The sequence below is a fragment of the Oncorhynchus masou genome, unplaced genomic scaffold (assembly GCF_036934945.1).
Source record: "Oncorhynchus masou masou isolate Uvic2021 unplaced genomic scaffold, UVic_Omas_1.1 unplaced_scaffold_4566, whole genome shotgun sequence".
Taxonomy (NCBI): domain Eukaryota; kingdom Metazoa; phylum Chordata; class Actinopteri; order Salmoniformes; family Salmonidae; genus Oncorhynchus; species Oncorhynchus masou.
The window spans coordinates 1-27,302 of NW_027010961.1; the positions used below are offsets into that span (position 1 = coordinate 1).

General features: G+C 44.1%; 2 pseudogenes; both read right to left on the reverse strand.

The window, feature by feature from the left end:
- Positions 1-1,123: 1,123 nt before the first annotated feature.
- Positions 1,124-17,585, reverse strand: LOC135535173 (cAMP-dependent protein kinase catalytic subunit alpha-like; annotated as a pseudogene).
- A 2,376-nt stretch (positions 17,586-19,961) lies between these two features.
- On the reverse strand, positions 19,962-22,304 carry LOC135535174 (histone chaperone asf1b-A-like; annotated as a pseudogene).
- Positions 22,305-27,302: the final 4,998 nt, after the last annotated feature.

The following is a 27,302-nucleotide window of genomic DNA, read 5'->3' on the forward strand; positions in this document are numbered from 1 at the left end:
AATCTCTTTTTTAAACCCCTTTTTCTCCCTCATTTCGTGGTATCCAATTGTTTAGTAGCTACTATCTTGTCTCATCGCTACAACTCCCGTACAGGCTCGGGAGAGACGAAGGTTTAAAGTCATGCGTCCTTCGATACACAACCCAACCAAGCCGCACTGCTTCTTAACAGAGCGCCATCCAACTCGGAAGCCAGCCGCACCAATGTGTGGGAGGAAACACCGTGCACCTGGCAACCTTGGTTAGCGCGCACCACAGGAGTCGCTGGTGCGCGATGAGACAGGGATTTCCCTACCGGCCAAACCCTCCCGAACCTAGACGCTATGCCAATTGTGCGTCGCCCCACGGACCTCCTCCTACGACAGAGCCTGGGTGCGAACCCAAAGTCTCTGGTGGCACAGCTGGTGCTGCAGTACAGCGCACTTAACCACTGCACCACCCGGGAGGCCCATGTTGGATTCTTTTTGTGTCTCTAAAAGGAAATGTGAGAAATGGCAGTGGAAACACCTTTATGCGTAAATATTGATATAATGACCATCATACCGAAGTAAACTTGGAGTCACGCAATGATACGTTGTGTGATCCTCTCACTTCGACTCGCAAAAGCATGCAGTTTATTAAGCTACAGATGAAATAAGTTCTGAACTTCACAGGGTGGTGAAAGTAGAAGTGATGAGCTTGATTCTCCTTTCCTATAAATATTGAGGGTCTTATTCTGGTGACATGATGATCGATACTTGGCTGCCGTTTGACCCCCAAATAATATTGCTCTTATCCATAATAATCTCATAACGTAGGTAGCCTACTAGCACTGTATCTGCGAGATGTTGGCTCGAGCACACATGCCCAGACCAGAATGGACACGGTCGCTATATAAACAACAGTTTGTGACGAAACCATCAGTAGAGTTGATCATTTCGATAGAAACCCATTTAACATGGATCTTTCCATTTCGGGACATGGGAATTGACCTCAAACATTACTATGTGCAGTACGTCATCACGCACAGCCTTTTATTCACCACAAGTCTATTTGATAGAAACATCTCTGGTGGGAAAATGTGCATATTGTTTTATGCATATTTTAGAACACTCACATGAAAATTTGTTTCAAATTGGATGGAAACCTAGCTACAGACAGCTAATTAGTTTGGAGGTAAATTACAATGAACTGCCCTATCTGACTGGTACTGAAAGCAGGTCTTAAAGGAAGAGTGTAATCTGGGTTTCTGTCTGATGTACTCACCTTCCCTGATACAATCTTCTCATAGATCTGAATGGGCTGGTCAGCAAAGAAGGGAGGATAGCCAGCAGCCATCTCATAAATCAGCACGCCCAGAGCCCACCAGTCCACCGCCTTATTATAACCCTGGTGGGGGGGGTAGAGAGAAAGAGGAGTGTTAGATTCCCAGGGAAAGAGGCAGAACTAAGCACAAAAAGAAAGAATGGGATGTGTCATACATAAGCTCTTCTCTAGTCAGCGGTTGTAATCATGGTCAGAGCTGCTTGTGAGTGGCTGTAGTGACATGATCTTTGCTGTGTCATGGTAATAACCCCAGTGTTGTTATGAATACGAGGTGCGACGGCAGGCCGGGGGTTTGGGTGACCACTCACTTTGCTAAGGATGATTTCAGGGGCCAGGTACTCCGGAGTGCCACACAGCGTCCAGGTCCGGCCCTTCACTCGCTTTGCGAAACCAAAATCTGTTACCTGGGAGGAACACAGATGTCTCAGCAATGACAAACAGTTCAGTTCTGACATTCGCTTAAAGTTATACTTCCAGGATTTTGGCAATGATGCCCTTTATCTACTTCCCCAGAGTCAGATGAACTTGTGGATACCATTTTTATGTTTCTGTGTCCAGTATGAAGGAAGTTAGAGGTAGTTTTGCGAGCCAATGTTAACTAGTTTTAGCATAATCACTGGAAGTCTATGGTATCAGCTAGCATGTGATCCCTTTAACACTTGAACCGCCTGGCCATTCAGCCTACCAGCAGCCGCTAGAGACCGTTGCCGTGCGTTCCCTTCAGCATATGTATCAGATGCAGATCAACCCCCAAGGTGTAGCAAACATAAGCACAAAGTAAAACGTAAAGAGAATTGTAGCAATCTGCAAGGCACTGTCAAATTATTAACATGGGCGTCGATGCTGATAAATAAGCATAAAACTCATTACGCCATTGTTGTTCCAGATTAAATAAACTTCTTCACCCATATCATTCAGTTAGGCCTAATTTCAATTAGATTGTGAAGTAACTTGCACAATTCTCACCCATTCCATCCATTTAGTGGATTGGCATCGTTTGCTTCCTTGGATAGAGTCAAGGATATGTTTGGCATTTTTCTAAAGGCCTACTGCAACACATAGCATGTTTTCCTTTCCCTTACAATACATTAGTAATAGAGTTATAGTAAATAAATTAGTTCCTTAACGGCATCTTTTACAAAGTAAAACATAAAAGAGAATGGTATTAACCAGCAAGGAGCGCAGTTAAATGATTTGCTTCTGAGACAAACTCATCATTACACTATTGTCTTTTTAAATTAAAATCAACCTCTTCACCCTCCTTATCATTCAGTTTGGCCGAATTTAAATTCAATTGTGTACCAAGGTTTATTTATTTAAGAGCATCTACAAAATCAGGGCATGTATAATGCATTTCATGTGTCATATGTACAGCACACCCATGCTTGTTCTCCATTAGTCCTACCTGGATAGCTAGCTAGCCATTTGACTATGTGTGTATTCTCACCTGTATGTATCCCTGGTTGTCAATGAGCAGGTTCTCTGGTTTCAGATCTCGGTAGATGAGGTCCAGTGAGTGAAGGTATTCAAAGGTCAGAACAATTTGGGCGGCGTAGAAGCGGGCGTGGGGCTCACTGCAGTCAGAGAGAGCGAGAGGTCAGAGGGTAACGTGGACACCACAATATATTTACTAGGAGGCTGTTGTGGAGTCATGGTCTATGGAAAATGGGGAGGGTTAACTACTGTAGCTATTTGGTTATATTTCCAACAGTAGACCAGTAACAGACTCACCTGAACCTGCCAATTCTCCTTAAATGTGAGAACATCTCACCGCCAGGGACATACTCCATCACCATATACAGGTTAGTGTTGTCCTACAGAGAGAAATATTTCACAGTTGAGTTGTGAACCTCACCTTCACACACACAAACGTGGAAGTATGTTCCGTTAGGAAAATGTGGCACCGGACATTTGACCGCATTTAAAATTGACCAGACACATTTGAATTGGGAGCGTAACCTGATTAGGGGGTCCACCCAGGGTGCTCAGAATGACAGGAATCACATTTAGATTATGGTAATTAATCATAACAGAACATGCAAGCCCAGGATGCAATGACGTGTCCCCTTACTGCACACTTTGAAGATGTTAGAATAACTGTCCACATGTACTTTCCCTCAGCCCACAAGACCAGTAACAAATAGTAAAACCACTAGCCTATGCACAGGCGGAGCGTGAGTCTAAACTTTGGGGAAGCACATATTCACCATAACAAATTGCACCTTTATAATAAAACATTCCATGCATCATGGCATTTGCAGACTTATGTAAGATAGTAGGCTATTTGTAATGTGATGAGCATATTGGATAGTCATAATTTAGGCTAATAATATAACTCAAATGTTTGTATAAACAGTTGTATGCATGGCTGTGTGCATATAGCGTAGATGCCTGGGCTACAGCAGACACCCTTCTTTATGTGCATGGGAAAAACACATCTCATTCAATTCTACGACACCTTGTGTGACTGGAGACATTAGCAGAATCTTTACCACAAATGACAGGGTAGCCTACTCTGCTGCCATTGAGCAACAGATCAATAAAAACAACGTTGTCCATAGAAAAGGCCGGAGAGAGAAGGGGAGACAAATAGAAGGAGGGCAAACTAAACTGGAGGAAATGATTGTCCAAAAAAAAAAAAAAAAAAACTTGTGGCACTGACCCAACAATGATCAGTGAATATGAGCAGTGCACAGTCACCGGTGATCTGGCCGATGCTCTCCGCTGTTGCCAATAAGATAAACAGTAAACCTAAGTTGAATTTTGATAACTAAAAGACAGTTGTCTTTCCATTGTCTTCTCTTTACAGAAATAGCCACATGCTTTCCAAACTGTGTTTTCCCCACAATGGAGTTTTAAATATTGCAATATGCCTAGATGGGCCTCTACTTTTCAATGACAGTGGCAACCCAAACTGCGCACGCTGCCTTTCCTTCCGACTGCAGGCAATGCAATTTAAAACAATCCACAACTTATTTTTTAAGGCTAGTGGAAGCTAATGTTCCTCTGTGGCCAATTCATGCTTTAGTAGCCTCATTTGAATGATTGTATTTCTTTCTTTCTGTATAGACAGGAGTAGGCAAATTAGGCTACAATCATTTTGGCAATTTAACTCAATTTACTTTGGGAAAGCTTAGCTTCCCCTAGCCTTTTGGACACACCCCCTATGAGCCCATGTTTCTACTATGGGGGATAGTAGATTGACGTTGGCCTACTCTATTGGTCAGCTTGTCGAGAAAGAAATAGCCCAAATAGACTGCGACAGTTGTGGGACGATAGAGCCCAAATTCATATAACCAGTAGGCCTGGCTACATAAAAACAGAAATGAATGCGATGCAACAGATCAGAACGTTCAGCTCAAAGTGCAGCAATGCACCAAGGCGACATGAGAGCGGGCATTTGGCTACCGGACAATACATTTTTTTTTGCCTGGGCTACTTTGAAGCAAGGTAAAACATGCCTCATAATATGTACTAAAACATTTCAAATAATAAAGTAGCTATAGGTTCTCAAAATGCAAACTACAATTTAAACGCACTGCTGAAGCCTGCCTTTGTTGCCTATGCATTTGAATGGTGAACAGGAAGCACACTTCAATTACCAGTTGAGAAACAAAAATATGAGTTATTTTTAATCATGGCCCATTAACTATTTTTAACACACAATTTAGAATTATTGCGCAATGATTGGGCTTATAAAGCGTCGTCTGACAGATTTCTCCTCTCAAAGGTTCCGTATCGGTATGCTGTGCACTTGTGATAAGAGACATAATGAACACACACACACACACGTGCCAATTGAATTCCACAAAATTATGCAAATTAACACATACCGATATTCGGTCAAACGTATTTACATCAACTGGTACATCCATCAATGATGAGGCCAAAATTATATATATAAATATATATTTGCAAAGGGTATTTTTCCTTCTCCGGACCATGGGCCAGTGCCGATTTTACTTCGCACCTTAAAAAAGACAATACAAAAAAAAAGCCGAAAGTTGGCCATTACCAGCGAATGGAAACCCTGACACACACACGAATGCATGCACCCACACGCGCGTCCAGCAGTACCTTGAAAGAGTGCTCCAACCGCACCAGGAAGGGAAGCTGACGGCCTGCAGGATGCGTTTCTCATTCAGCGTGTGTTCTATCTGCTTCAGCTTCACCACCTGAGGGGAACAAACCAGGACACCTTGTTAAGCAAGGAGAGCCCCTACATCTCTGACTAATGGGCTGAGAGACAGTAACAGCACCAGGGTTGGGGGGGTCAGATCCATGTCACATAAATCAAAAGATTAATACAAATGTGTATTCATTAATATAAAAATATCTACATGTACTGTAAAAGAGGACTTGGAGTCAATTCACTAACTGAATTTGAATGAAATCACATTACCATACCTTCTGTTTGTCAAGTATCTTCATGGCAAAATGCTGGCCCGACTCTTTGTGCTTGACCAGCATGACTCGACCAAACGAGCCCGTGCCCAGGGTCTTCAGACGGTCAAAGCCATCCAAGGCTGCGGTGTTCTGGAGAGGAGAGCATGTCAGTTAGAACAGGGAAACAAGCCCAACACCCAGAATGCCTATCAGGGTGCCAGAGTCAGGTTGAGTAGCAACACTGGACTCAAACTACCTATCAAACTTCACACTGTCCTGTAAAAAAAACAGGCAAAAGCAGGATATGATACGGACTGAGACATTCAAAAGTGCAATGCGTCAGGCAACTGTTAGTCCTGCCAATGCACACATGCAGCAAAGGTATGAGTCATTCCTTACATTACTACAATAGCAAATTAAACTTGTGTTAAGCTAAAAGAAAAAGGAGGGGAAGTGTTATGCTAAATGCTGCACATAATCAGTAAAGATATCATTCTATTCTGACCAGGCTCATTTTTTGTGTATGCCCCAAAGCATAAAAATATGAAGTTCCAACAAAATGTGATTCTAGTTAGATCCAGCAGAGGGCCCACTTCCCTTCTCACCCAGGCGTGATTGACACTGGGCTGGTATGCTGGGGTCTTGAGCGGGTGCAGGCCTGTCATTCATTCCACACTTCCCTCTTTCCTAACTCACCTGTGCTGGATTCTCCCATTTCTTGAGGAAATCCTCTTGGCTTTGGCAAGAAACTCCTTCACTGTAACAGAGCAACAGATGGTTTAGCACCTACCCTTCTTCACGACACACTGATTCCATCAGACACATTTAGATGAGAACGAGGATGTTGTGATACAGTTCAGCAGAGGTTCACGTCTTTAACCACTGACCAGAGCTAGAATATAAAGACTTCTCTGTAAGGCTAAATAGTGATATTTTGGAGATGAACTTGAGCGTGTGATAGAATGAGTCGTGTACCATACTGGTGGCACAAGTATATCCCATGTGTAGCCCAGCTCCAAGGCTGTCCATCTCCTCACTCTGGCCACACAGACAGGGGCTCATTTCCACTGGGATGTTGAAGCCAAATCAACTGAGGTCAGGTTATCTAATACTTACTCCTCCAGCCATGTCAGAACGAGAGCAGAAAGCCAATCGATACAGGCAGTCTATGTGAATGTATTGTGTGTGAATGCATTACGGTCTCTGTGCCAGTGAATGTGGGAGAGATTTTATCCACTCCAAAGTGACTTATCATAACCTTTATACAGTCACACACTCTAGCTCTAATGCACACAGACAGGGCATCACATGCAGAAGTGCAGCACATCTCTTCCTCTTATCTTTATTGGGCTGATCACTGTGCTTTGTGGGAACATGTAGATACCAGCCCTTCCTCATTAATCCCAGCTCATATCTATCTATGCCTCAACACTGAGGACAGTGGCTGGTTGCTACTTGTATGAAAGTACCAGTACCAGTCAACACTGGCTGGCTGGCTGGCTGGCTGCCTGCTACTAGTAAGCAGTACTATTAATACTACTATAGGATACAGAGGGCTGAGAGGGAGAAAACGTACACTACAGTAAATCGATCAGGAAAGCTGAACACTTAAATCTGTCACCTCTTAAACCAGTATGCAATTTTCTTTAAATTAAAAAGAGATTAAACAGATCTCGAAAATCTTCTGTGTCAATTTATGGCTCACACATGGATAGCCTTACACACACCATCTGTAATCTGGAGAACGCCCGCAATCCTTAAATTCCATAAACATTTTTGTTGCGAGCTGCGTGCTTGTCCCCTTTCATAGTATAAACACTTAATTCGCAATATATTGTAAGAATTGGAATTCGTAACATATCATACAAAATGGATGACTTTGTACACAATTGTTGGGGAACCATTTTGGCTCGTGAAAACATCTCAAAACTACTGGATGAAAGTATACAAAACCTCTGGAGCATCACTAAGTCAAAACTCAAAGCCATACAGATCCTTGTGATCAGCACTAATATCTCCTCAGTGGTTCTGCTTTTCTCCATTCACAAGGGGCTATAAACACACTTACAGCCCTCTAGCAGCTCTCTCTGGAGAACTCCAACAGAGAGGAAGACCAGAGAGCAGCACTGACCAGTTCATATAAAACATGACTACAACCATGTTGCTCCCATGCCAGAGCCATTGAGAAGAAAAGCAGACTAGTCTCCTGGGAGAGTACATTTCTCAGTCAGTTTGTTCCTTTATTCCCAGCTAAGTAAACCCCAACATAGTCTCCCATAGAGAGGACACTCCTTCCATACTGTAGGCCTACAGCCACAACTAAGTAGGGAAGTTGCGTCTAGCTATCAAACAGCTCAACAGTTAAGCCAACAATGGCCCAAGTGGAATTGACTTGATCTAGTGCAGCCTTTTGTTAGTTTTGCGAGGCTTGGCTGCCACGAATACCATTTGATGGGTGGAAGATGATTCCTAGCCTTCCTCTCACTGCCACCCCCCTTACCGTCAGGGATCACTATGGCATCTCTGGTGCTGCAAATCGCAGCCTCTGCAGCCCCGGGAGCCAGAGGTGGACCCAGACTCCCTCTTCCTGCTACCATGCCTCCTGGAGCTCTTCCTGTGGCTCTCTGAGCCTGACATCAGCCCCTGCCCTTCTACGTCGCCACCTGCCTCTTCTTCCTCACAGTGGTTGGCTCATCGCCACTTCTCCCATTACGTCCAGAAACAGAGACAACCTTCAACTTCCTTGGTTTCTTCTCTCACCTTCTACATTCACATTCCAGTTTCGTCTGTCTGTCTTGTGTACTGGCAAAGAGCAGAGCTCATTCAGCAGCCAGAGCCCCTGGTAGTCCAGAGCCAAATAAAGCCCACAGTGCTCTGCTCTCGTTACAACAACTCGCATAGATCAATTGGACCTGTGCGCCGTTTGTATCTATATTTATTCTGCACACAGTTCTACCTCCTGCTCCCGATCCTGTAAACACACATCAACAGCAGGGGCCTGGTCACCAGGGGAGGGGGAGGGGCATCACCACAGCCAGGGGTTATATTTATGAAGCCCAGAGAGGATCTCTCCTATGGAAAAAGTCATGACAGTCCTCTGTTCTGTCAAACCAGGAGATCAACCTGAATTCCTGGCACCATCAATATTACTCTCATCAACACAACCCATCAGTAAACCAAGGGGTTTTCTGCTCAGATCATGTGATCAGGAAAACCTCCTGGGTCTATGTAAGTACCCATGTGAGATGCCACAGCAGGACGGTGTGAAACCATTTCAGATGTTTTCGAAAGAGCTTTTCTAAAGAAAAACCACAGCAGTCACAAAACCAACCACAGCTAAAACACATGCCCTCTAGTGCCCAATGCAACACATCACTGTGCTCCTGCGTCCAGGATCGATGTCCCGATCAATCCCATCTCTCCCCTGGGACCCTGTGACGCAGGCACAGGGGGTTAGATTGGGACGCGCTGACCGAGATTTCATACTCTGGAGCCCGCCAAACCACATCAGACCTAATTTATAGAGCACACAGCCCGCAGGCAACGCATTAGGACAGTGGACGAGTGGAGCTGAGAGACGTGGCGGGGGAGAAGAATATATATAGAGTGAAGTGAGAGGGGGAGATGGTGAGAGAGGAAGCAGAAAGACAACAAGGATGCAGAGAGACATCCGTTGGGTGTGAGAGAGTCCAGAGGAAATGAGCGATAAGTCCACAACCCAGCCACTTCACAGACCTCAGTCCTTACAGTCCTCGTGGTTTGATTCTCTGGCCACTGTACTGTCAGGTACTTAGGCTCACTCAGCACTTGGAGTTACAAGAGGTGAGAGTGACTGGGCATTCTTACAAGAGTATCTGAGCATGCCCAGAAGAACAAAGTTCCTTTAAAAGAGTCAAGAAGTGCTGTGCTATACAAATACCAGCCTGGCCCTGTTATGCAAGCCAGTGTAAACCACCCCGCCAGCCACCCACATATTTATAGCCACAGTGAAAGCTCCACCTTGACAGTGTAGCGTCACAGGGCCAAATGCATGTCATTTCATACAGAGGGACTGACTACTGAGCAGTACCCACACAGAGGACTGTAGACAACAATGGAATGACATGTTCAGATATGCAAACCCAGATTGAAGGAAGCTAGGGTGAGTCAGACATATTGTCCCCGAGACAGACACGTGGCCCAGAGCACATAGAGGGAACCACGCTGGACAGACAAACCGACAGGTTTCCCGGGAGACAGACAAACGGCTTCCTGGAACTTTGTGACGCAGCCGACACCAGGCAACAGAACAAAAACAGCAGGTGCTGAATCAAAAGAGCTTTGTGTGTGTTGGCCACACAACATCAGTACAAAAAAACAACTAATCTAGGCAAAAACCAAAGCTAATCAAATTGAGTCTACTTCCGTAGAACACGGACCAAAGCATAGTCATCCTGCACAACACACAGCTATGTCTTAAAATACGTGACAACTTTTTGGGGACAAAGAAAATGGATTCACATTCATAATCCTATTTTCGCTAAACCTAACTCTAACCCCAACATTGCCTTTTTACAAGTGAGAATCAGCAAAATGTCCACACTTCAGAATTTTAGATGGTTTAGCATGTGAGAACATTTGTTACTCACAAGTATAGTAAAACGCACAGGGGGCACAGAATCGACAAGAGAACTGGAAAACATTGCGATTGTGTGTACGGACAGCTGACACACCCAGTCACATCCACCTGCCCCCTCAAGCCACTCCAACCAATCACTCCTCTCCCTCGTGAGTGTCGTGGGAACAGGCTCCGCCCCTTGCTCCAGTCAGTCACTCACTCCAGCAGTGGGCTTCTGGCTCCTTCTGTGGCTGGCAGTGTCTTCCCTCCCCCCACCGCTGGTGTTTCCCAGACAGGGCCCAGCGTGCTGGAACAGCCTCCGCCAGCCTGTGCAGCATCGACATGGCACCAGCCTAGGACCTGTAGCAACTAGCAAGGAAAAAGTGTCCTTCAGAGAGAGCCCTGAACTTCGAGACAAGTGGAGCACCACCGACCCTTGGAGGATTCTGTATAGGAGGATATCTGACTAGACTTGAAGCTGTCCTGCCATGTTATGTAGGTAGAGACAAAGCCTGACACTCTGCAGCAATGAATCCAGAGGCTCCTCCACTTCCTGCCTGAGCTCATACACTGTCCACCCTGCTCCTTCCTGTGGGCCCTGGCTCAGCTCTCCACAGCAACGCCTCCCCTATGTCCGTCTGTATCAGGGAAGAGAGGGCAGGCCGGGCTGAGAGACAGGGTCCACCTGAACCGGACCTAAGCCTCACCGTCCTCTATAGTCTCGTCTCTCAGAGCGGGCTGCATGTTGTCCTAAAATAGCTGCCCTGCCGTGGTGGGCGTAAGTGCCTGAACCCCCGGTCAGCACCTGTCTCTGGGGATCAGGGCGGGCCCATAGAGGCCATCCAGGCCGATAAGGATGTCAAGCATGGCATGTGGACAAACCTCTGACGGGTCTGGGACCTCTGCCTCCGCCCAGGGGTCGGATCTTAGCAGTGTGCAGCTCTCCGCTAATCCCTCCATTAACACGACATTAATACCATTTAAAAACAAAGCTGTGTGCTTAGACAACTGAGGCGGTGGAGCAGTGATCTCTGATGCCTCATTTCAGTGGGACATAGACCCAAAGACCAGGGTTAATGCTACCAGGCTGGTCTGCTCTTCACATGTATGCTCTACAAGCAGCCGAGGCTCATTTCACAGACACCCGTTCCAACCAAGAGCACGCCAATGTAACAGCTAGTGTTATGGATGCATAGCCTACACAACACTGTTTTTCCAAACCTGCTCAGGACACACTCGGGACTTCAGTTACAGAGGGTTAAAAAGACCAGGATATCAATGAGGGAGAGACAGTTACCACTTATAGGGAAGCAGAGAGACAGTGGAGGAAAAGGGAAGCAGCGGGGAAACAAATGGATGGCACAGGCTAAAAGCTGTGCAGAGCAGCTTGAGAGGGAGCCGCGACCCAGAGATGGGCAGGAGGGCACACAGAGCGTTCTTGTTCTAAATGCTGTTCATCACATGATGTTCAAGAGACTCCTCAGTATCACGGTTTAGCCTGGAGAGGATCACACCACCCGCATCATATGACCCCGCCCCTGTGCCTTCAGTGTCCCACCACACCCTCCTCTCTCCTTCAGTCAAGTACAGTGTGGGATTCAAGGCTGATGACCACTACTGTGTTTACATTGGGGTTCCCCCTGAGTAACATCCATTATATAAATAAACAGTCAGACATCTGGCAATGTTTGGCTTCTTAAAGTTGTATAGGCTAGCAGGGATAAACACTGAAGTCACAAAAAAGAGGAACATAACAAGGACCATTCTATCCTCTATTCCAAACTAGGCTGACTATTTCTCCTGAAAAGCTGCATCCAAAAAGGACATCTGTAGTGTGTTTATGTCCTATACATTGCGATTTACACTGAAAGTAGAGGATCTTCCCCTGATACCTGACAGGTGTGCCTCTGTAGTGGCACTGATTGGCCTAGACCAGGGATGGAAACTGGCAGCCTGTGGCCACCACTTGGATCAATTTCCAAACAATTTTTTTATAATATATAATATTTTGGGGAGGGGTGGACTCAGTCTGAACATACATTTGAGCGTTATAACATTTGATTCTGTCACATGCTTCGTAAAACAAACGGTGTAGACTAAAGGGGTCTGCATGCTTCCCAGCCGAAACAGTTCGGTAGAGTTTGTCCATATATGACGACGACATTGTGACGTTGTCTTTGGACTTCGGAGAAGGTTTTCCCCGACTGTTCGGGCCCACAACATTTTTCCTGGAAGCAAGCAGAGTTCAGAGCCCCGTCGGTGATTGGTCAACAGTAGGGACACTTCAATAAAGTATTTTTCATTCAACGAAATACTCTTTTTTTTTTTTCCATGCACATTTTTTTTTAATTACAAATCACTGCACCAAACATCTTAGATGTAAAATTGCGTGACTAAGAACTCTGCAAAAACGTCAACATGACAGAATTCTTGAGATAGATTAATTATAATTGAGGAAGTGTATACTGGCTACGGTGTCTCAAAACGGACAAATAGTACTATTGCCCCCTTTCATTTTTCAAGCAAAGGTCTTAAGGGAATATGCAAGCATCCTCGTTCAGCTAGGCGCCAGCCGAACAGAAGCATGCTGGCGCCTTAACAGTGAAACGCTTACTTACAGGCCTTTCCCAACAATGCAGTGAAAAATAGACAAAAATAATAACAAGGAATAAATACACAATGAGTAAGGATAACTTGGCTATATACACGGGGTACCAATACCGAGACAAATGTGCTGGGGCACAAGGTAATTGACATAGATATATACATATAGGTAGGGGTAAAGTAGCCAGGTAGCATTGTGGTTAAGAGTGCTGGGCCAGTAACTGAAAGGTTGCTAGATCGAATCCCTGAGCTGACAAGGTAAAATCTGTTGCTCTGCCCCTGAACAACGCATTTAACCCACTGTTCCTAGGCAGTCAGAGTAAATATTTTTTCTTAACTGACTTGCCTAGTTAAAAGGTAACATAAAAAGTGACTAGGCAACAGGATAGATAAACAGTAGCAGCATGTGAGATGAGTCAAAAGAGTTGGTGCAAAGAGGGTCAATGCAGATAAGCAAATAGCTACCTGGACTAACTATTTAGTAGTGTTATGGCTTAAGGGGGGGGGGGGGGGTAGAAGCTGTTCAGGGTCCGGTTGGTTCCAGACTTTGTGCATCGTTACCGCTTGCCGTGCAGTAGCAGAGAGAACAGTCTGACTTGGGTGGCTGGAACCTGACCATTTACGGCCTTCTGACACCAACTAGTATAGCGGTCCTTGATGTCAGAGAGCTCAGCCCCAGTGATGTACTGGGCCATACGCACTACCCACTGTGGCGCCTTGCGGTTGGATGCCAAGGGGGTAACATACTAAGCAGTGATGCAGTCAGTCAAGATGCTCTCAATGGTGCAGCTGTAGAAGTTTTTGGGGATCTGAGGGCGCATGCCAAACCTTTCTGCCTCCTGTAGGGGGAAGAGGCTTTGTTGTGCATTCTTAACAACGTGTTGGTGTGTGGACGAGAGGGCGACCGATTATTGGAGGACCAAAAGCCGCTGCCGATTATTGGAGGACCAAAAGCCGCTGCCGATTATTGGAGGACCAAAAAGGCCGATGCCGATTAAATCGGCCCGATTTTGAAATGTATTTGTAATAATGACAGTTACAACAATACTGAAAGCAATACTGAAACTTTTTTACTTAATATAATACATCAATAAAATCAATTTAGCCTCAAATAAATAATGAAACATGTTCAATTTGGTTTAAATAATGCAAAAACAAAGTGTTGGAGAAGAAAGTAAAAGTGCAATATGTGCTATGTAAGAAAGCTAACGTTTCAGTTCCTTGTTCAGAACATGAGAACATTTGAAAGCTGGTGGTTCCTTTTAACATGAGTCTTCAATATACCCAGGTAAGAAGTTTTAGGTTGTAGTTATTATAGGAATTATAGGACTACTTCCTCTATACCATTTGTATTTCATTCACCTTTGACTATTGGATGTTCTTATAGGCACTATAGTATTGCCAGTGTAACAGCATAGCTTCCGTCCGCCGCTTCCTCGCTGGGCTCGAACCAGGAACACGACAACAGCCACCTCGAAGCAGCGTTACCCATGCAGAGCAAGGTAAACAACCACTGCAAGGCTCAGAGCGAGGACGTTTGAAACGCTATTAGCGCATGCTAACTAGCCAGTCATTTCACTGTTACACCAGCCTTATCTCTGGAGTTGATATGCTTGAAGTTATAAACAGTGCAATGCTTGACGACAACGACGAGCTGCAGGCAAACGCACGAAAGTGCTGTTTGAATGAATGTTTACGCGCCACTTCTGCCTACCACCGCCAGTCAGATACAAGTATCTAAGTATGCTCAGTCAGATTATATGAAATACAGGACATGCTAGATAATATCTAGTAATATCAATGTGTAGTTAAGTAGTGATTATGATTTATTGCTTTATAAGATAGCTTAATGCTAGCCAGCAACTTACCTTGGCTTACTGCAATCGCGTACCAGGTAAATGCCTGCGGAGTGCAACAAGAGAGAGGCAGGTCGTTATTGCGTTGGACCAGTTAACTGTAAGGTGGCAAGATTGGATCCCCGGAGCTGACATGTTGAAAATCTGTTGTTCTGCCCCTGAAGGGGGCAGTTAACCCACTGTTCCTAGGCCGACATTGAAAATAAGAATGTGTTCTTAACCGACTTGCCTAGTTAAATAAAAGGTATAAAAATAAAAGCAAATAGGCGCCCAAAAATACTGATTTCCGATTGTTATGAAAACTTGCAATCGGCCCTAATTAAATCGGCCATTCCGATTAATCAGTCTACCTCTAGTGTGGAGCATGTTAATTCCTTAGTGATGTGGACACCAGGAACTTGAAGTGCTTGACCTGCTCCACTACAGCCCCGTTGATGTGGACGGGGAAGTGTTCAGCCCTTCATTTCCTGTGGTCCACAATCAGCTCCTTTGTCTTTCTGGCGCTACGGGAGAGGTTGTTGTCCTGGAACCACACTGCCAGGCCACTGACCTCTCTAACGGCGGTCTCATCATTGACTGCGATCAGGTCTACTACCACCATTGTCTCATCAGAAAACTTAATGAAGATGTTGGGAGTCATGCACGGCCACGCAGTCGTGGGTCAACAGGGAGTACGGGATGGGAGTAAGCACGCAACACTGAGGGGCCCCCGTGTAGAGGGTTTGTGTGGTGGGTGTGTTGTCTAACCTCACCATCTGGGGGGGGGGTCTATCAGGAAGTCCAGGATCCAGTTGATCGATGGAGTTGTTCAGTCCCAGGTTCCAGTGCTTAGTGATGAGCTTGGAGGGCACCATGATGTTCAACAATGAGCTGTAGTCAATGAAAAGCATTCTCACATAGGTGTTCCTCTTGTCCAGGTGGGAAAGGGCAGTGTGAAGTGCAATAGAGATTGCGTTATCTGTGGATCTGTTGGGGAAGTATGCGAACTGAAGTGGGTCCAGGGTGTCTGGGATGGTGTTGCTGTGCACCAAGCCATTCAAAGCATTTCATGGCTACAGATGTGAGTGCTACGGGGCGATAGTCATTTAGATAGATTACCTTGGCGTTCTCGGGTACAGACACTATGATGGTCTGTTTGAAACGTCGGTATTACAGAGAGCGAGATCACACAGTCATCCAGAACTGCTGGTGCTCTCATACATGTTTCAATGGTGTTTGCCTCAAAGCAAGCATAGAAGGCATTTAGCTGGTCTGGTAGGCTCGTGACACTGGGCAACTTGTGGCTAAATTACCCTTTGTAAGTTGTGATAGTTTGCAAGCCCTGCCACATCCGACGAGCATCAGAGCCAGCGTAGTATGATTTGATTTTAGTCCTGTGACGCGTTGCCTGTTTGATGCCTCGTCAGAGGTCATAGCGGGATATCTCATAAGCGTCCGGATTAGTGTCCCGGCTCCTTGAAAGCCGCAACTGTAGCCTTTAGCACAATAGTAGAATACACAACGTGCAATTGCAAAATGTGGTTGGTCATCAGCAGTTTCTTATGCAAGTTAACATTTTTTAGGTTGGTAAGTGAGTTTACCACTAGGCTAACTAAACTGGTTGTAATCATGGTTGAATTACCGACCCATCGATTTTGTTAGTCACTCGCAGTCATATATTAAAAACATTTCTCTTGACTGTTAACCTGCAACAGTTTCTCTACGTCCCATGACAAAATGTGTAGAACTACAGGAAATTAACTCTTATAACTTAAAATGTAGCACTTAGGGCCCCCAAAGGCTTTAGCACTTAGGGCCCCCAAAAGCTTTAGCACTTAGGGCCCCCAAAAGGCTTTAGCACTTAGGGCCCCCAAAAGGCTTTAGCACTTAGGGCCCCCAAAAGGCTTTAGCACTTAGGGCCCCCAAAAGGCTTTAGCACTTAGGGCCCCCAAAAGGCTTTAGCACTTAGGGCCCCCAAAAGGCTTTAGCACTTAGGGCCCCCAAAAGGCTTTAGCACTTAGGGCCCCCAAAAGGCTTTAGCACTTAGGGCCCCCAAAAGGCATTCTTTGGAGCCTAGGCCTCTGCCTGCAAGTGTGGGTATCGATGTGGTTACGCAGACCCTTGAGCCACTGCAGCCCCAAATTAAGAGTTCAAATTTGCCCATCCCTGGCCTAGATAAAGATGCAGTACTACCAAACACACAGGTGAAAGAGCAGTGTAGTAGTCAATTCAGTTGGAGTTTCACATCAAACTCAGTATTGACAGTCCTGCAGAGAACTAACTTTTGTACATGACCCCTAGGTATGACAGGTGGTAGCCTAGGCCGAGCATTTGTTGTGAAAATAGGATGCAGTAGGTAGATATATGTAGTGGTAATTGGCTGACATGGGCGTGTGTCAAGTTGCCCGTCTGGTTTTGGGGGGTTTCCTGGCTACACCAAGACTAACCTTTTGGAAATTCAAGATAGAAGCTTTACCTTGGTCAATACTTAATAGCTATATAATAATATATAAGCGCACAATCTTATCAACAAGAGTCCAAAGTGAAAAGGGGGTCTGGGGCGCGTACAATTGACCATACAAGCTTACAAGGCTGGAGATGGGAGAGAATACATACATGTAATGACTAGGCCGCAAGAGGATCTTGAATGCATATTGGATATTACTTTCATCCCTCCCGTGTAGCAATGCAGACATGTAACCCTTAGTTACTGTTAGCTAGTACTACTAAATTACTAGTAGGAAGCAAAGTAAACTCACCACTTTCCATCTCGTTGCCCTTCTTGGCGGTGGGCGCGTTGCCCATGATTGCAGGCCGATAGGGATCCCTTGGATCTGGGATACTTTTGAGTTTTCAGGAGCCTTTTTGAGTTCTGTATTTGAGGAAGCTGGCTACTAGCTTGCTGTTATCATGGCTAACTAGCAAACAGTCAATTGTACTCCGCTACTACTTTTCCTTTATCCGGGGTTGGGGGGGGGGTAAACTAGCTAGCCGCACAGGCTAGCTAGCTGGCCAGCCAATGGCTAGCCAACAACCTAGCTTGCTCGCCGGTTTTCCCTCTAATTCTGTTGCGAATGTTGCTGAGCTCTCTCTACCTGGTACAATCAAGAACGTCGAACCGGTTCGGCGCGCCTGGCTCGCTGGCTGGCTCGCGAGCTATTTATCTATCTATCGTCGCCTTCCTAGCTAACAGTCAGTCAGTCACTTACAGACCCCACTAAAGGCCCTTTACTTTCCAATGTATTCCGACACAAAAACCTTATATATCCACTTTTCCAAGTAATTATTATTGCAAATCGATAGCAGCCCCTCCCTCAGGTCCGACGATTTCTCAGGTTTCAGATCCGATCAGCTGTGGTTTACTTGCCAAAATCAACAGCCCTCCATTAATCCTCAGACTACAGAGAGACGAACTCTTGCTTCAGAGATCCACCCCCTGAATATACCTCATTGGCCAATACTTATGTGACAGACAGTACGAGACAACTGTTGATTGGATATGCATCAGTAAATACAATCGTTGTGATGTTGTGATTTGTCTATTGGTATCTGTCAATTTGTCTTTTTAGCCCGCCTTCTCAGACCAGCTAATAACGTCATCAATTATTTTCTTCTTGTTTGCCAAATGGTTGGTTTTTTCCTTGCTGATTTTGGTTAACTCATTGGTCGAGAAATTCAGGTGTGATTCACCGCTTCCAAAAGTTCGTCTTATTCGTGCATAATAAAGCATTATCGAAATGCAAGGCCTGTAGCAAACTGGCCCTATACCGACCCCTCCCGCCCGACTAATCCGTGATTGGTTGTGACGTCAAGACGGGCTATTTTTAGAAAATTGGTTAGAATTTAACGCACGCGGAGACTACATTTTCAGAATATCTAAAATAAATATGGATTATGTCGGAGTAAACCACTTGATACATTCCAAGTTATATCGGTAAATGTACATTTATATTGAGTAATTTAGCAGACCGACGCTTTTATCCAGAGCGAATTACACGCATCTTAAAACAGCTCAATTGAACAAAAATGTAAATGTTGTCAGTATGACTGGTAAGGAAACCAGTGTCATTTAGTTCTAATATTTCATATTGCATGAATCGTCCTAGATATCAGATTTTACCACCAGACAGCCCACATTCACATACCGCTTTTGCCATTATCTCCTATGCAGAAGATGACAGCCATACATTTCATAGCTGACCATAATTGCAAACGTCCATACACATGCATGTTTTTCAGCAAACCGTTCACTAAAGGATTACAATTACATTCAATGAACTCTGAAGTCAATAACAAGAGAACATGATTCAGTGAAAAGGGGAGATTTGTGCATGTTAACATTTTTGTCTTGAACACAGCTGTAATTCAAAATTGCATGGCAACAAGCAAACCAGGCTACCAATTTCAAAATGTGCACTACAGGTGAGCATACTCTACTACAGATATTTATGAATGTAACAAAAAGTCGAGGAAGCCCCACTCATTATTTTCAAAGTTGAAAAAAGGTGATTCTCCTAGAGTTCCAACATCTGCCATTTTCATCACATCTCAAAGCTTGTCAGGGACAATCACACACTTCACATAACAAAAAGATATTTATTTCAAAAAACAAAATGGCACACAGGAAAACAAACATATGTACATACCATTATTAGCACACCCCCACCGCCCATCCAAAAGTCTCCCAAAATACCAACAGGGCAAGTGTAACCAAAATGCTATAAGGACCATTACCACTGAAACACAATGGCTCAGAAAGTACAAAACAAATACCACCATTATTTTCCTTCCTGCAACTTGGAGTAATTTCTTCCTCCATTTTGCTTCACTAGTGTCATAATCCCCTGTTGGTATTTACATCACATAATTAACAGCTGACTAGTTGGTGTGAATCAGTATTTCAAGCACTAGCTGCTAACCATCTATGGAAACTTCAGCTGTTGCCCTGTTGATAGTATTAAAAATTAAGGGATGAATTAGTTTGTATAACTTTTTTCACTATGTTATATACATGAAAGTGAAAAAACTTCCAATAGATAATAAAGATTACTCCAGAAAGATTGTATTGGTTGCAAGACACTGTAGTCCAAGGTGGGAGTGTGTTGTTGACAGTTTCTGGGAAATAAGGGCAGCTATAAGGCAAAGCTGGCTGTACATCCAAGTCAGAATGTCCATGTCCATTCTTCTGCTTTATAGTGCTTGGGTTGATCGAAGATTATGTGTATATGTATGTTCTCTACAAGCAGTCCATAGAGTTGTCAGGTAGCAACCCTAAGGGTGGGGCCTGCCCGGGAGGCAAGATGGGGGCAGCATAGAGTTGGGGGCAGGATCCACATTCTCTGAGTCTTCCATCCTTTCTGCACACCCTTCCCAGTTGATATGGAATCTTGTTACACGGGGTTCGAAGCCAAAATATTTCTCTGGAGCTGGAAGACAAACAGCATCAAGAGGGAAATTATTCAGTAGATGTACTTATATTTGCCAGAAGACATGTTCCATTTTTACATTATACTAAAGCCTGAGCAGTACTGTGGCACGCGTGCCCCTGATGACTGAGCGGAGTTTGCACTTTAAGACCAATGTATTAATGGATATTTCGCCCTTCCACAACGCAAAGGTTTAATTTTGTTCCAAAGTAATCCCTCTCCTCTGCCATCATTCATTGCCTTCATAGATCTGATAGAAATTGGTAGGTGTAAGCAATAGCTCCACCTAGTTTACTCAATATTAATGTAACAGTCCTGTCATATCTGTGAATGGTAATGAACAAGGGTAGATGGGAGAGAACAAGTAAAGTACAAGTAAGCATTTCGTTGGACAGTGTATACCTTATGTACCCTATACATACGACTAATAAAACTTGAACATGTTCCTGGGAAGGAAACACAGTCAAGCACACCCATTGAGTTTCCTCCTTTTACCTGTCCATAGTCAGGTTTTATGGGTGGGTTTTCCCGCAGCTCTGGGTCAGTGTACTCATTGTTGACATAGTACCCGATACGAATGAACTCCTGTCCACGGTATGTACAGGTGATTAGCGCCACAGTTACGCCGACAGCATCACTTTCTGGAATCAGACCCGTGTTTGGGGCATCCGCCTGTTGAAGGATAACATACAGTAGATGAGGTGCAAGGAGGAAGGCAGGAGAAGAGAGGGGTAAAGGGGGAGGGTGTAGTTTCTATATCGGATTTCTCCAATACAGCACCAGTGTGTCGCTAGTGATTATGTTATAAGCTCAGTGTTATTGTTTGGGAAAGGTTTCCATAGCTTGCGCTGTCACTAAGTACAGAATCAACAACCTCTGAATCATCAAATCAGTTGCTTTGTGAAGGTGTTAACCCATGTTCACAGTTGGCCATTGTTATGTAGATTATATCTTAAAAGTACCAGTGGCCTGGCCTTGGCCCCAAGTCAGAGCAGGTCCACTGGGAGAGAGAGAAATGAAGAGGGGCAAGGAAAGCTACAGCCAGACTACTGCTGAAATAACATGGTTAGTTACTGCCATCTATAAAAAATATATATAAAAAAAAAAAAATGTAAAAAAAAAATCACCTGGAACACAAACATGTGCCTCCCGGCTGGTACTGGGCCAACCAGAACAGAGTCAAGGGTCTGGTCATACTCTTCACTCTCTGCTGAACCCACATATATGATCTTCCACTCAAGATCTGCAATACAAAAAAAGTATCAAATCACTGTCTTCCGGACCCACAAACTCGGTTCGACATTTTGGAGAAAGCAAGGAAATTGCTGGACTGTGAAGACTGCTCTGGTCAGAATTATGTTATCAATAACACCTGTGAATTTATTTGATTGTTTGGGTAGATAACGCGAAAGCAAGTGGACATGTCTGCGTGTTCAAGAAGTTAACGTTAGTTACCTCCGTCAGAATTCCCGCCGCAGCCAACAAAATACAAACAAAAGTTGGACACCATTCTGGCTAAACTAGCCAGCTATAGGCAAAGTAGCCAACTAACTAGCAATATCAACTAACGCCATCGTGTAGCTAAGCAATATCACAAAGTACAATGCGTTTTATTTATTTATGTATATATCTATACACACTTTTTTTAAAGAGACACCTCTTTGTTCAGTAGACATAAGTGATTAATTAATCATTGTTTGCCACCTGTCGAATAATTACTTTGTTAATTTTCATCTGACGATTTATGGCGAGTTTGCTAACGTTACTCGCTAACTAAATTGCCAGTTTGAACATGAAGTAGCTAGCCGAGTTGATAATCTCAGAGCTAACTAACTAGCGATGTTCTCAACAAGGCTAGCTACTTCATGTTCAAACGGACAATTTAGCTAGCGAGGTAACGTTAGCAAACTAGCCCCACATCGTCTTGAGATTTATCTAGCGAGCTAACGTTAGCAAGCTAGCCATAAATCGTTAGATGAGAATAAACAAAGTAATTATTCGACAGGTGAGCACAACACTACCTTCTGCAGGTCTTCCATGCACTCAAATGTTATTTCGAATTGAAATGGGTTTCCGAATCGACTCGGGTTATCGAGGACAGCGACATTTAGTACTTGAACCTTCGCCATTATTGTGGCTCCTGCTGCGAGTGACAGACACTCTGGCTGAGAGTGGCCAGCAAATTTTCCCCGGAAGGTTTCAGGCCTCAACAATGTAGCAAATAGCAAGCAATGTTCTCACGCAGCGTACACAAAGATTCTATCACTGAAGAAATTCGTTTTTGCATTTAAAAATGCATCTGATTTTGCAAGTTGACAGCTACGCTTTAGTGTAATTTTGAAATTACTAGGTAGATACCTTATTGTTATGATAGCCTGCTATATGAGCCAATAATTTCAACAGAAATTGTATTTTTTAAAGAAAGTGCCATTAATGTTTTTGTATTTACTGTTATCTGGAATATTCATCTGACTAATTTTTGTTCAAAACAACTTCTTAAAAAACCACCCGCCAGTAAATTTCACAAAGCCACCAAAATGTCGGAAGGAAATGGGGCGGGTGGTTTTTCTGTTCTAAACGATGATTCGCTGGGTAGAACAACAGTAAAACTAGGATTGGCAAGCAACAAGTACGTTGTGCTCGAACAACGCCACAAGACGCGTGCAATTACCAAACGTTTCAGGTAGAAATTCAATTGGCACGACCCTATTCCCCATGTACCCAAATCAAATGTATTTATATAGCCCTTCTTACATCAGCTGATATCTCAAAGTGTTGTATGGTGGCTAGGAAAACTCCCAGAAAGGCCAAAACCTAGGAAGAAACCTAGAGAGGAACCAGGCTATACGGGTGGCCAGTCCTCTTCTGGCTGTGCCAGGTGGAGATTATAATAGAACATGGCCAAGATGTTCAAATGTTCATAAATGACCAGCATGGTCAAATTATAATAATCACAGTAGTTGTCGGGGGTGCAGCAAGTCAGCACCTCAGGAGTAAATGTCAGTTGGCTTTTCGTAGCAGATCATTAAGAGTATCTCTACCGCTCCTGCTGTCTCTAGAGAGTTGAAAACAGCAGGTCTGGACAGGTAGCGCGTCCGGTGAACAGGTCAGGGATCCCAGCACGTGCCAGTTGGACTGGGGACAGCAAGGAGCCATCATGCCAGGTAGTCCTGAGGCATGGTCCTAGGACTCAGGTCCTCTCCGAGAAAGAGAAAGAGAGAATTAGAGAGGCATACTTAAATTCACACAGGACACCGGACAAGACAGGAGAAGTACTCCAGAGATAACAAACTGACCCTAGCCCCCTGACACCAAAGCAGTGCTACCCCACTGCTTTGGCCAAAGCAAACAAACACAACCACTCTACCAAATTCAGCCACTCTTTTAGATGGAAACATGTCAACATTCCAGTCTGGAGTGAAGAGGAAAGTCCCAAGACTATTTCATTTTTGGTCCCATAATGTCTACACCACATTTGTGTGTGTTTCAGTGGATTTGTGTATATGTGTAGGGCTCTAGCAATTGATGATGCATACTTCAAGTTTATGTTGTGTGTGTCGATAACCGAAGGGACCTATGTGGCAGGGAGACTTTCTGCACACATAATGATGTGACTAATCAGTGCTTTTGCAGACTGCAGAATGTAGGCCTACATAACATACAATATTGGGGTGGTTATGGGTTGACAATCAACCACACCAAATACAAACATCAAATCTAGATCATACATGGATCCAGATTGTGTTTCTCTGCAGTCATCAGTCACATTCTGGCACTTAGGCCTCTAGATGAAACTGCGATGAGGCAAGGATTAAGGGACCATGATTAGCTGTGCTTATGGTATTTCAGGATTCTTTTGATCTTGCTTTGAGGATAGGGTCAGATAGAAAAATATAATTGCTCTCCACTAGAGGTCCTAAAACTGCAAGCAAATTCTCACCATGCACTCACATGAAACATGTGTCCCTTAAAATACAGGATTTAAAAATGCAGCCCAAAGTTTCTCAAAATGTTCAGTGTTTACTCATTGGGCCTGAACATATTCCACAGCCTTTTATCTTTCTTTTGCAGATGGAAAAAAGGTAGATGAACATGTTCAAGGCTTCAGACATGCATCAATAGAACAGTGTAGAACTTGAGAAAGGGTCCCATAGAACTCTGATAGTAAAGGATCCATAATGAGTGAGAGAGCATGAGCAATGGGAGGAAGTAGGCTCCATTGAGCAGGTGGATTTCTGTCCACTAGTCTGGTGCCTCATCATACAAAGGGTATCTGTCTCCTGTGCCACAGGTTGACACTGGGCTCAGGTGCTGTAACATGTGGATTCAAGTGAACCATGCGACCATGGGGCGACGTGAAGAGGAATTTAAAAAACAGTTTACATAGTTAAATCCTACGGTGATCACGGTGATATATATCAAATAAGCCCCATTCTAGCCAGTAAAACGGCTTTGCGATCGGATTTAGTTTACAGATTATTTTTTCAAACGTTGTTGGGAAAGGTTTAATCATAAACACGTCCTGACATATGATCGAGTTTTGGTTCACCAACTCACTCGTTTAGGTGAGTCGGCGGAAGCCAGACGTTGTTTTTTTTCCGCAAGGAGTTGGATTGATCCCCGTTGCCTAAAACAGATATCAACATTATTTGGTGAAAGGTGTAGCAAACAGTCTATACAGAATCTATTATAATAAAATTATACACTTCTTGTATTATTAGATCATTAATTTGTTGTGGAGCAGGTGAAGTTTCTCTTGTAAAATGGCTTAGGTAGTAATTAATTATGGGGCACTATAAATCCTATACTTTACAATACTTTAATAAGGCTTTACTTTTATTTCGATAGGATGCTACTTTCACAACATTTACTAAGAATATGATTTATGAATTGTCCTTTGTTATCTCAATGCCCTCCCTCACTCCCTCCCCACCTCCCTGAACAGGTGCAATTGTTCACGTTTTGACATGGTGCTGAATTAATCACAATTTTGCCTCTATGGTCAAATGTACATTTTAGTCATTTAGCAGATGCTCTTATCCAGAGCGACTTCCAGGAGCCATTAGCAGTGCCCTGCTTAAGGGAACATCGTCAGATTTTTTTAATCTATTCGGCTCAGAGATTCTAACCAGCGACCTTTCAGTTACTGGCACAACGCTCTTAACCCCTAGACTACCTGCAGCCCTATCAATTTCCGGTTGGACAGTTTCTGACAGTCGGAAATGTTTATAATAACTTGATTCATTATGTTCTATTGTATTGTCATGGTATGGGATAATTGTTTCTCCTGGGACTTACAATGATTCTATGCAGAATGAAATATAGAAAGCTGTTATGATTTCATCTTCTCTTACATTTTATGTCACTTTATGTACCAGACTCAATAACATTGGGGTTTCAATAGAGACTCGGGCTCAGTGTGGCTCCTTATGAGACGCTTCTTTTTTCTTTAACACTATCTCCTTCATCTCTCTAGAACGGCCCTGGAGACTGACGCCGGTGTGCTTGTCTGCTGAGCACTACTCCTGATGAAATGGCCCCGACCTGATGTCCAGTCGTCCCCTTGCTGATGGTCTACCCTCTTTAGAACCCATTGGTTTGAATGGAGATGGCACTGCTCCCAGACATCACGGCCTGGCCTGGTCTCCTGCCTGGGAGTGTCCTACTCCTGGTCTTGGGGAATAATCCTTCCTGGGTTGTGGGTGAGTCATGCCCCCCCCCCCCATCCTTCTTGTGAAATAACCCCATCACCACCACACTGGATTGTCTCTGACCACAGACAAACAATCTACTGTACGACTGCTTGGAACGATATGCACAAAAACACAAAAGCGAGTTGCACACAATTCTAGGCATTACTCAATTAAAACTAAAGCATGCAGTAACTTGCCAACAGGTTGTACAAATATTTCGTCATGCATGAGAGCTTTGGGTAGGAACCATTGGTAGGAAAAGCTCTGGTACACCCACTTTTCTTAATGCGGACATGTGATTTCTCTGCTTGTATTTGTAATGATTTATTACTTGTTGTAAAGTACGTATGAGCCCTTCTATGTTATATTTTACACTGTTATTTGTCAGTCCACTGAACTGTTAGTCAGGATCATTATCAGATGATAGTAAGACGTTATAAGGGGGTCGAATGTGCTTATAGAACATTTTCACAATGCATTATAGCTGTATATTACCCAGCAAGAAACAATAGATAAAGCAGCCCTTAGTGGTGGTTCTGAGTGCTCTTCTGATTTTCTGGTAATGGGACAACACTGAACAATGGCTGCACTCCAATGTCAACTGTAGTTAGTTTGCTACAATAAACGTATCAGGCTGTCACTGCTACAGGAAGTTTTCCTGTGTCTCATTTTGAGCAAAAGTTGTGCCCCTCCCCCAAACAACCTACCCTTGTTTTTAGTTATCAAGGTGTACTTTTGCCCCTGGGGGAGTTTACTATTTTACTATTTGCATTAGCCAATCATTAACTTAGTTCGACATCTCTAAATGGGAGTTGAAGTTTTCTAAGCAAGACATCTACTGTGAATTAATAGTCAATAATCACTTTGACACCACACTGACATGGTAATCAAAATACAATAGTGCTTTTCCAGATACTTCAACTCGTAAAACTGTTCAGGGGCTGAGCTTCACTGACCACGGGCAAAGTCCGCATTCCAAGTCCTCGCCTCCCCCCTCTCTTACATTCAAGTAGTTACTGTGCGGGATGTCACAGAGTAATCACATGGTTTGTCATGGAGAAAGTGTCACGGCTGACTAGAAGGGGAAGGTAGGAATCAGGTGCAGAGAGCAGACGGTTCACGGAAAATTGCACTTTAATCCGGCACAAAATGATCATGCTCAAAACACAGGGCGGAAACCACAGACCAACCCAAAACACAAGTTAGCAACGGTCCGGAGCACAATAACGCCTCCGAACCGAGACGTGAATGTAATACAATCCCGCACAAACAAGGGCGGGCTACACAAGCTTAAATAGGAAAGCAAATCAAGAAAACACAAATAGGAACAGGTGCAACTCATAAGACTAAACTAAAAGAAAAGGGAATAAGGGATCGGTGGCGGCTAGTAGGCCGGTGACGACGACCTCCGAGCACCGCACCAACAGGCAGGGAGCCAACTTCGGCGGGAGTCGCGAC